This window comes from Belonocnema kinseyi, chromosome 10 (genome assembly GCF_010883055.1).
Source record: "Belonocnema kinseyi isolate 2016_QV_RU_SX_M_011 chromosome 10, B_treatae_v1, whole genome shotgun sequence".
Lineage (NCBI taxonomy): Eukaryota > Metazoa > Arthropoda > Insecta > Hymenoptera > Cynipidae > Belonocnema > Belonocnema kinseyi.
In genome coordinates, this window is record NC_046666.1 from 4,197,079 (window position 1) to 4,206,520 (window position 9,442).

The window sequence follows — 9,442 nt, forward strand, 5'->3', positions numbered from 1 at the left end:
AGGAATTAATTTTCAATCAAAAAAGATCAATTTTAAATAAAAAAATATGCATTTTTTTACAAAAGTATAAATTTTCGACCAAAAACGATGAATTTTTCAAAAAAATCGTTAAATTTTCACAAAAACTATATTTTTTAAGTAAAAGAGATTATTTATTAAACAAAAATACAATAATAGACTTTTCAAATAAAAGGAATTAATTTTCAATCAAAAAAGATAAATTTTAAATAAAAAAATATGCTTTTTTTTACAAAAGTATAAATTTTCGAACAAAAACGATGAATTTTTCAAAACAATCGTTGAATTTTCACAAAAAGTATATTTTTTTAATTGAAAGAGATTATTTCCTAGATAAAAATTCAATAATAGACTTTTCAAATAAAAGGAATTAATTTTCAATCAAAAAAGATCAATTTTAAATAAAAAAATATGCATTTTTTTACAAAAGTATAAATTTTCGACCAAAAATGATGAATTTTTCAAAACAATCGTTGAATTTTCACAAAAAGTATATTTTTTTAATTCAAAGAGATTATTTCTTAAACAAAAATTCAATAATAAGCTTTTCAAATAAAAGGAATTAATTTTCGACCAAAAAATGATTACTTTTTAACAAAAGACTTTAATTTTCAACAAAATAATTAAATCTTTAACTAAATAGTAGAATTTTTAACCAAAAAGTAGAATTTTTAACCGAAAAAATGATTTACTAAAAATACCAATACTTGGTTAGAAGTTAAACAAATTTTTTCAAATTTCATTTCTTTTTCGTTAAAGATCCATAATTATCGTTATAAGTTCGTTTTTTGGTTTAAAAATAAATTTAGCAATTCTTTTTGTTGAAAAAATGTTTTTCTTTAAACTACAAATTCAAATATTTTTAAAAAAGTCAACTGATTAATTGTAAATAAACTTTTTTGTTGTTATTTTATGTTCTCGTTTTCGGAATTAAATTGTTTTATAGAGAATTAGGTTTTTCGACTTGAAAATTCAAAAAAACTGTTTTTTGTTTTTAATTAAATTTTTGTTGTATAAATATCAACTATAACATTTTTTTATAAACATTAATATTTTTTATTTAAAATTCAACAATTTGGTTAACATTATTTTTAATTGTTGACTGAAAATTTTTCTTGGTAAAAAACTCATTTTTTGGTAGAGATTTCATTTTTTTTTTTGAGTCTTTGGTTAAAAATCCAACTTCTTATTTGAAGATTGATCTATTTTAGTTAAGGATTAGACTATTTTATTGAAAATTAAAAAATTAGGTTTAAAAATTCAACTATTTGGTACAAAATTAAACTTTTTTGTAGAAAATTCGTTTTTATTGCTTTTTTTTTAAATTGAAAATTAATTTTTGTTGATAAAAATTCATCTAGATAATTTTTTAGTTCAAAATTATGGTTTAAAAATGCAGAATATTTATTTTTTTGGCTTGAAAATTTAACCATTTGGTAACTTTTAATCGAAAAAAAAATTAAACAACAAATTACAACGCGTTTGTTTGTCTTATTTAACAATTTGTCTTATTTTTTTTTATCACCTATTTGCCACCTATTTTAGAAAAAAATGTCACCTATTCACCTTTTTTGACGAAAATAGGTACTGTGATTACTATCATTTTTTATTTATAGGACCTGTGCAAATATGATTAGCGAATTTTTTTTTAGATAAGAAGCTAAATTTGCGATAGGTTTGACTTTTTTTAAAATAAAATTCATTTCTTTATAATCGTTTTATTTAATTATTTCGTCAACTTAATTGCCAGTGAGTAAACAAAGTTAGAATAAATATTAAACATGGTAGAAGTCGGGTCTTTATAGATTATTCACTTTTTATCTTTCCTTTTAATTTAAATATTACGCAATCTTTGAACAGATTCAGTAAATCTTCATTATATAAAATTTTTGCAAAAGAAATTCACTCAATTTTTCTTTAAAATGGAAATAAAAATATACTTGATACTAATACTGTATTCGATTCTGTCTCAAGGAATTAGGACTTTATCAAATGAGACGATTGGTAAGTGGATTTTTGTTTAATTTTGAAGGCCTTGAAAATAAATTGTTCAGCTTGAAAGGCTTAAATTAGTAAATATTTGTTTTCTTTATTCTAAATTTTTAAGTCCTCAATCAGGAAGATAAGAAACTTTTAAAATCAGGGTGGCGACCTGATTGGAAAGCCCGGAAATGGCCGAGAATTCAATTTAAAAAAGAAAAAATTCAGTAGCTAAATTTAAGTTTTTATTATTTTAATAATTTTGTTTAATTTCGAAAAGTAATTTCTACTTAACATACAGTTGCGGGGAACATGATTGAAAATAATGATCTTCTTTTATTATTAATTTTTAATAATTAATAATTAATTTAAAAGTTCTTTCTCTCAAAATTAATTTTAAAAAAGTAATTCAAGTAGTTTTTTGAGTAGAATTAATATTTCGAAGAGGAAATATTTCTGAATTATGATTTTTTTTTACATTTTTCGTTAGGAATTTACCTTTCTTTCTGGAAAATTCAACTGCTTGTGGTTAAAAGCTAAAATATTTTGTTAAAAATTAATTTTTTGTTGGAAGATTCATAATTTTAATTGAATATTCATCTCTTTTTAAAAATGTAACTATATCAATTTTTTAACTAAAAAATTTAAATATTCCAGTAGCAAATTTAACTATTTTTGGTGGAAAATTAAACTTTTCTAGTTCAAAATTCAAAAATTTGGATATATATATTTTTTTAATGAAAATGAATCTATTTCATTGAATTTTTTTTAATCTACTTTTTTGGAATAAAATTATTTTTTCCTTTAAAATTTAATCTCATTGTTAAAAAATTATTATTTTTTTGAAAATTCAAGTATTCAAGTTAAGCATTCATAATTTTGGTAGAAAATTAATCTTTTAGGCGAGAAATAAATTTACGTCGTTGAAAATGAATTATTTGTAGTGAAAATTCATAATTTTAATTAGAAATTAATTTGTTTGAAATTCATTGTTTGAAAACTTGTGTTTTCTTTGTATGAAAAGAAATTTTTTTATCGAGAATTTAACAATTTCTTTTCTAAAAATCCATTTTTTTTTTGTTAAGAATTAAATTTTTATCGGAAAATTTAATTATTCTATTTTTGGTTGAAATTTTATCTTTTTTGGATTAACATTCAACCATTTGGTTGAAAATTGATATTTTGTATGTAAAAATTAAACCATTTTTTTTTAAATTGTTGTAATTTGTAGAAAATTCGTATTTTTTCTGGAAAATTGATCTTACTGGTTGAAAGTTCATTTTTTCAACTGAAAAATTCATCTTTCCACTTTTAGTTGAAAATTGAACTTTTCTAGTTCAAAATTTAACAATTTGGATATAAATTTGTCTTTTTATATTCGAAATTCATTTATTTCGATGTAAATTTACGTATTTTGTTTATAAAATTACTTTTTTGGTAGAAAATTGACTTTTTTCGAGAGAAAATAATGTTTTTCCTCTGAAATTTAATGTCATTGTTAAAAAATTATTTTTGTTTTGTTTTAAAAATTCAAGTATTCCAGGTAAACATTCATAATTTTGGTAGAAATTAGGCTAGAAATAAATTTACTTGGTTGAAAAATAAACTAATTCGTTGAAAATTAATTTTTTTATTGAATATTCATCATTTTAAATAAAAAATTCATTTGTTTGGTTGAAATAGGAACTATTTGATTAAAAACTTTTTTTTCTTTGCAAGAAAAGGAATTTGTTTACCGAAAATTAAACAATTTCTTTTCTAAAAATTCAATTTTTTTGGTTAAGAATTAAATTTTTAACGGAAAATTTAACTATTCTATTATTTGTTGAAATTTTATCTTTTTTGGATTAACAATCAAATATTTGGTTGAAAATTGATATTTTTTATTTAAAAATTAAACTATTTTCTTTTTTAAATTGATCGTTCCACTTTGAGTTAAAAATTGAACTTTTCTATTTCAAAATTTAACAATTTGTATTTAACTTTGTCTTTTTATATTCAAAAACTACCTTTTTGGTAGAAAATTGACTTTTTTAGGAAGAAAATAAATTTTTTTCTTTGAAATTTAATGTCATTGTTAAAAAATTCTTTTTTGTTTGTTAAAAATTTAAATATTCCAGGCAATTATTCGTAATTTTAGTTGAAAATCCATCTTTTAGACTGATACTAAAATTACTTGGTTGAAAAATAAAATTCTCTTTTGAAAATGAATTTTTTATATTGAAGATTCATCATTTTAATTAAACATGCATTTGTTTGGTTAAAATAGGAACTATTTGGTTGAAAATTTGTTTTTTCTTTGTATGAAATTGAATTTTTTCTACCGAAAATTAAAAAATTTCTTTTCTAAAAATCCGATGTTTTGTTATAAATTAAATTTTTAACGAAAAGTTTAACTATTCTATTTTTGTTTGAATTTTTATCTTTTTTTGATGAACATTCAACTATTTGGTTGAAAATTGATATTTCTTATGTAAAAATTAAACTATTTTTTCTAAATAATTTGTGAAAATTTCGTCTTTTTGTAGAAAATTAATCTTACAGGTTGAAAAATCATCTTTTTGATGGGAATAAAATTTAACTTTTCCCGTTGAAGATGCATAATTTGAGTTGAAAATTTATTAATATTTTGTTTAAAAAACTACTTTTTTGGTAGAAAATAATTTCTTTCCTTTGAAATTTAATGTCATTGAAGATTCATCATTTTAATTAAAAATTAATTTGTTTGGTTGAAATAGGAGGTATTTGATTGAAAACTTGTTTTTTCTTTGCATGAAAAGGAATTTTTTTACCGAAAACTTCTCAATTTCTTTTCTAAAAATACGATTTTTTGTTAAAAACTAAATTTTTAACAAAAAATTTAATTATTCTTTTTTTGGTTGAAATTTTATCTTTTTTGGATGAACATTCAACTATTTGATTGAAAATTGATATTTTTTATGTAAAATTTAAAATATTTTTAAAAAATTGATTCAATTTGTGGAAAATACGTTTTTTTAAATAAATTAATCTTACTGGTTGAAAATTATTAATTTTATTGATAGGAATAAAATTGAACTTTCCCCGTTGAAGGTGCATAATTTTAGTTGAAAATTTATTAGTTTGTTTGAAAGTTCATTTTTTCAACTGGAAATTTATTCGTTTCACTTTGAGTTGAAAATTTAACTTTTCTAGTTCAAAATTTTACAATTTGGATGTGAATCTGTCTTTTTATATTAAAAATTAATTTATTTCGTTAAAAATTTACATATTTTGTTCAAAAACCACCTTTTTGGTAGCAATTTGACTTTTTTAGGTAGAAAATAATTTTTTTCCTTTAAATTTAATGTCATTGTTAAAAAATTCTTTTTCTATTGAAAATTCAAATATTCCAGTTTAAACATTCATAATTTTGGTAGAAAATTAATTTCTTAGGCTAGAAATAAATTTACGTGGTTGATAAATAAACTCAATTGTTGATAATTATTTTTTTTTTTTATTGAAGATTCATCATTTTAATTAAAAATTCATTTGTTTAGTTGAAATAGGAGCTATTTGATTGAAAACATGTTATTTCTTTGTATGAAAAGCAATTTTTTCATCGAAAATTTAACCATTTTTTTCTTCTAAATTCTAAATTCTTAGTTCAAAATTAATTTTTTGTTGGAAGATTCATGATTTAAATTTAAAATTCTTCTCTTTTTAAAAATATAACTACTTTGTTGAAAATAATTTTTTAAATTAAAAATGTAACGATTGAAGTAGAAAAATATAACTATTTTGGGTGGAAAATTGACCTTTTCTAGTTCCAAATTTAACAGTTTTAATGTAAATTTGTATTTTTAAATTAAAGATTCATTTATTTCATTAAAAAATTCACGTATTTTTTTTAAAACGACTTTTTTTATAGAAAGTTATCTTTTTCTTTGCAAGTTTATAAACATTTTTTTCGGTTTAAAATTCAAGTATTCCAGTTAAATATTTATCATTTTAGTTGAAAATTTAGCTTTTAGGGTAGAAATAAATTTACTTGGTTGAAAAATAAACTCCTTTGTCAAAAATTATTATTTTTTTTTTTAAATTAAAGATTCATCATTTTAATTAAAAATTGATTAGTTTGGTTGAAATAGGAGCTGTTTGAATGAAAATTTGTTTTTTCTTTGGATGAAAAGTAATTTTTTACCGAAAATTTAATTATTATTTTGAAAATCCGATTTTATTTCGTTAAGAATTACATTTTTAACGGTAAATTCAAATATTCTATTTTTGGTTGAAATTTTACCTTTTTTGGTTGAAAATTCAATAACTTGGTTGGAAATTGATATTTTTTATTTAAAAATTAAACTATTTTTTTAAATTCATGTAATTTGTAGAAAATTCGTCTTTTGTAAAAAAATTAATCTTACTGGTTGAAAATTCATTTTTTTTTGTAGGTACAAAATTAAACTATTCCAATTGAAGATTAATTAACTTAGTTGAAAATTTACCAGTTTGGATGAAAGTTAATTTTTTCAACTTAAAATTTAACCGTTCCACTTTGTCTTTTTTAAATTAAAAATGTATTTATTTCGTTGAAAATTCACGTATTTTATTTTTTAAAAATCGACTTTTTTGGTAGAAAAACAACTTTGGATAGAAAATCAATTTTTTTCTTTCAAAATTAATTTCATTGTTTAAAAATTTTTCTTGTAGATGAAAATTCAAGTATTCCAGTTCATTATTCATCAGTTTAGTTGAAAATTAATTTTAATAAAAAATTAATTTCTTTGGTTGAAAATAATTTTCTTCCTAAACTGAAAATACTTTTCCGGTTTTATATTCTATAATTTTAGCTGAAAATTCATTTTTTTTAACATTCAGTTTATGGCTGAAAATTTAATTATTGAATTCTTGGTTGAAAAATTATCTTTTTTAGTTTAAAATTCTTCTTGTGTCTTAGATTTTTTTAATTTTAATAACTTTAGTTTAAAAAATCGATATATTATTATGAATATCTTAATATCAATTTTTAAAAAATTACAATAAAATAATAAGAAATAAATTAAAAGAAGTTTAAAAAATTGAAAACAGTAATTTTTTTACACTTAATATTACAAATTTTGTTGTTATGGATATTTCAATTGTTGATTTTTTTTCGTGAAATCTTGAAAATTCAATAATTTTCATTCTTTATTTTCGAAATTCAAAAAACTTTTATTTTAAATCTTCAAAACTGCTCAAGTTTGAATTGTAAATCGGTTAAAATTGAAGAATTTTTGATTTTGTAAATTTACAATTGAACATTCTGTAATTTAACTTTTGGTTTCGAAATTCACCAAATTTAAGAATTTTTATTCATATATATCTAAAATGCAAGATTTTTAAATTGAAACGTCTCAAAATTGTAAAAGTTTAAATTGTAAATCTTTAAAACTAAAGATTTGTTAATTATCACAATTTACCAATTAAATTTTCAATATTTAGCATTGAAAACTTAAGTCTTGATTTCCAAAATAATAAATACAAAAATTTTAACATTTTTAAAAATATATTTTAAAAACTCAAGAATTTTCGATTGTAAATCTTCAAAATGGTTGAACTTTAAAATTTAAATGTTTAATTTGGAAGATTTAGCATTACAAACTTTTTTTTTAATTCCCAAAATGATCCAAATTTAAACATTTTTATTTATACAAGTTTAAAATTAAAAATTTGTCCATTTTCAATCATAAAAATAACATAATTTTAAATTGCAAATCGTTAAAATTGAAGATTTTTACTTGAAAATCTTCCAATTTTAATTTTTTTAAATTTCACCTTTAAAATATGAGTCTTAAAAATTGAATAATTTTTAATTCTATGTTTTCAAAATTCAAGAATATTTAATTAAAAATCTTGAAATTTGTAGAACTTTAAAATGTAAGTTTAAAAATTAAAGATTATTTCTTTTTGAAATTTTACAATAAAAAATTCTGTAATTTTTATAATTTATATTTGAAATTTGTTCAATTTGGAAAATGTAGAATTGAAAAATGGACTTTCAATTTCCAAAATCATCCAAATTCAAGCATTTTTATTTATACACATTTAATATTAAAAAATTTTCCATTAATAATTTTTGAAACAAAATTAAAATTGTAAATCGTTCGAGTTAAATAATTTTCTTTTCTAAACCTTCAAAATTTAATTATTGAAAAAGAAATTGTATATTACTCTTATTAATCATGAATAAATTTGCAAATCTATATTTAAATAATTCCCTTTTATTCTAATTTTCAAATTAAAAATTGTGTAAGATTTAGCATTAAAAACTTGACTTTTAATTTAAAAAAATAAACTTTTTTATTTATGAATCTTTAAAATTTAAATCTTAAAAATAAAATAATTTTGAATTGCAAATCGTAAGAATTGAAGAGTTTTCAATTAAAAATCTTCAAATTTTAATTCTTCCAAATTTTACCTTCAAAATATGAATCTTAAAAGTGAAATAATTTTTAATTCTATATTGTCAAAATTCAAGAATTTTCAATTGCAAAACTTGAAAGTTCTAGAACTCTAAAATTTAAATAATTAAAATTAAATATTATTTAATTTTGCAAATTTACGATAAAGAATTTGGCATTTTTATGGTTTCAATTCTGAATTTTTTCAATTTAGAAGATCTAGGATTGAAAACTTGGCTTTTGATATGTATATATTAAAAATTTAAGAATTTTTAATTCAAAATGGAAGACAGAACTCCACATTAACTTTTTTTTTCTTCTAAAATCTGCTGAGGTAAAATCTTATATTTTAATTAAAGCTAACATTATTTAATCCGATTTATATTGAAGTAAAAATAAAAATTATAAATGAATTGCATATTCGTAGGAATATTAAAAAAAACGAATTTTCATAAAATTGTTGAATTCTTAACTAAAAAATGTAAATTTTTCACCAAAAATAGAATTTAAAAGCCAAAAATATAAACGTTAGATTATCAGTTAAAAAAATTAATTGTCAACAACAAAAAAATGAATTTTCAATCAAAAAAAACTTTTCTACCATAAAAATTCAATTTTTAATTCAAAAGAAAGATTTTTTTACCAAAAAAGATGAATTTAACTAAATACGTGAATTTTAAACAAATCAGTGTAATCCTCAAATTAAAAAAAAAAAAATTTCCACCAAAAATAGAATATTTCAATTTTTAGATAAAAATTTAATTTTTAACAAAAAAGAAGTTATCTTATCAACACTAATAAATTTTCAACTAAAAAAGATCAACTTTAAATTTGAAATGGAATTTTTTTAATTTTCATTAAAAAACATATAATAATTTTCAAGGAAAAAACTCAATTTTTCATCACAATACATGAATTTTCAACCATAAAAAGAATAGTTAAATTTTCAGTTAAAAAAATTTATTTTCAACAAAGAAAAAAAAGAATGTTGACCCAAAAATTTTAATTCAACAAAAATAGAGAAATTTTCAACAAAACAGTTG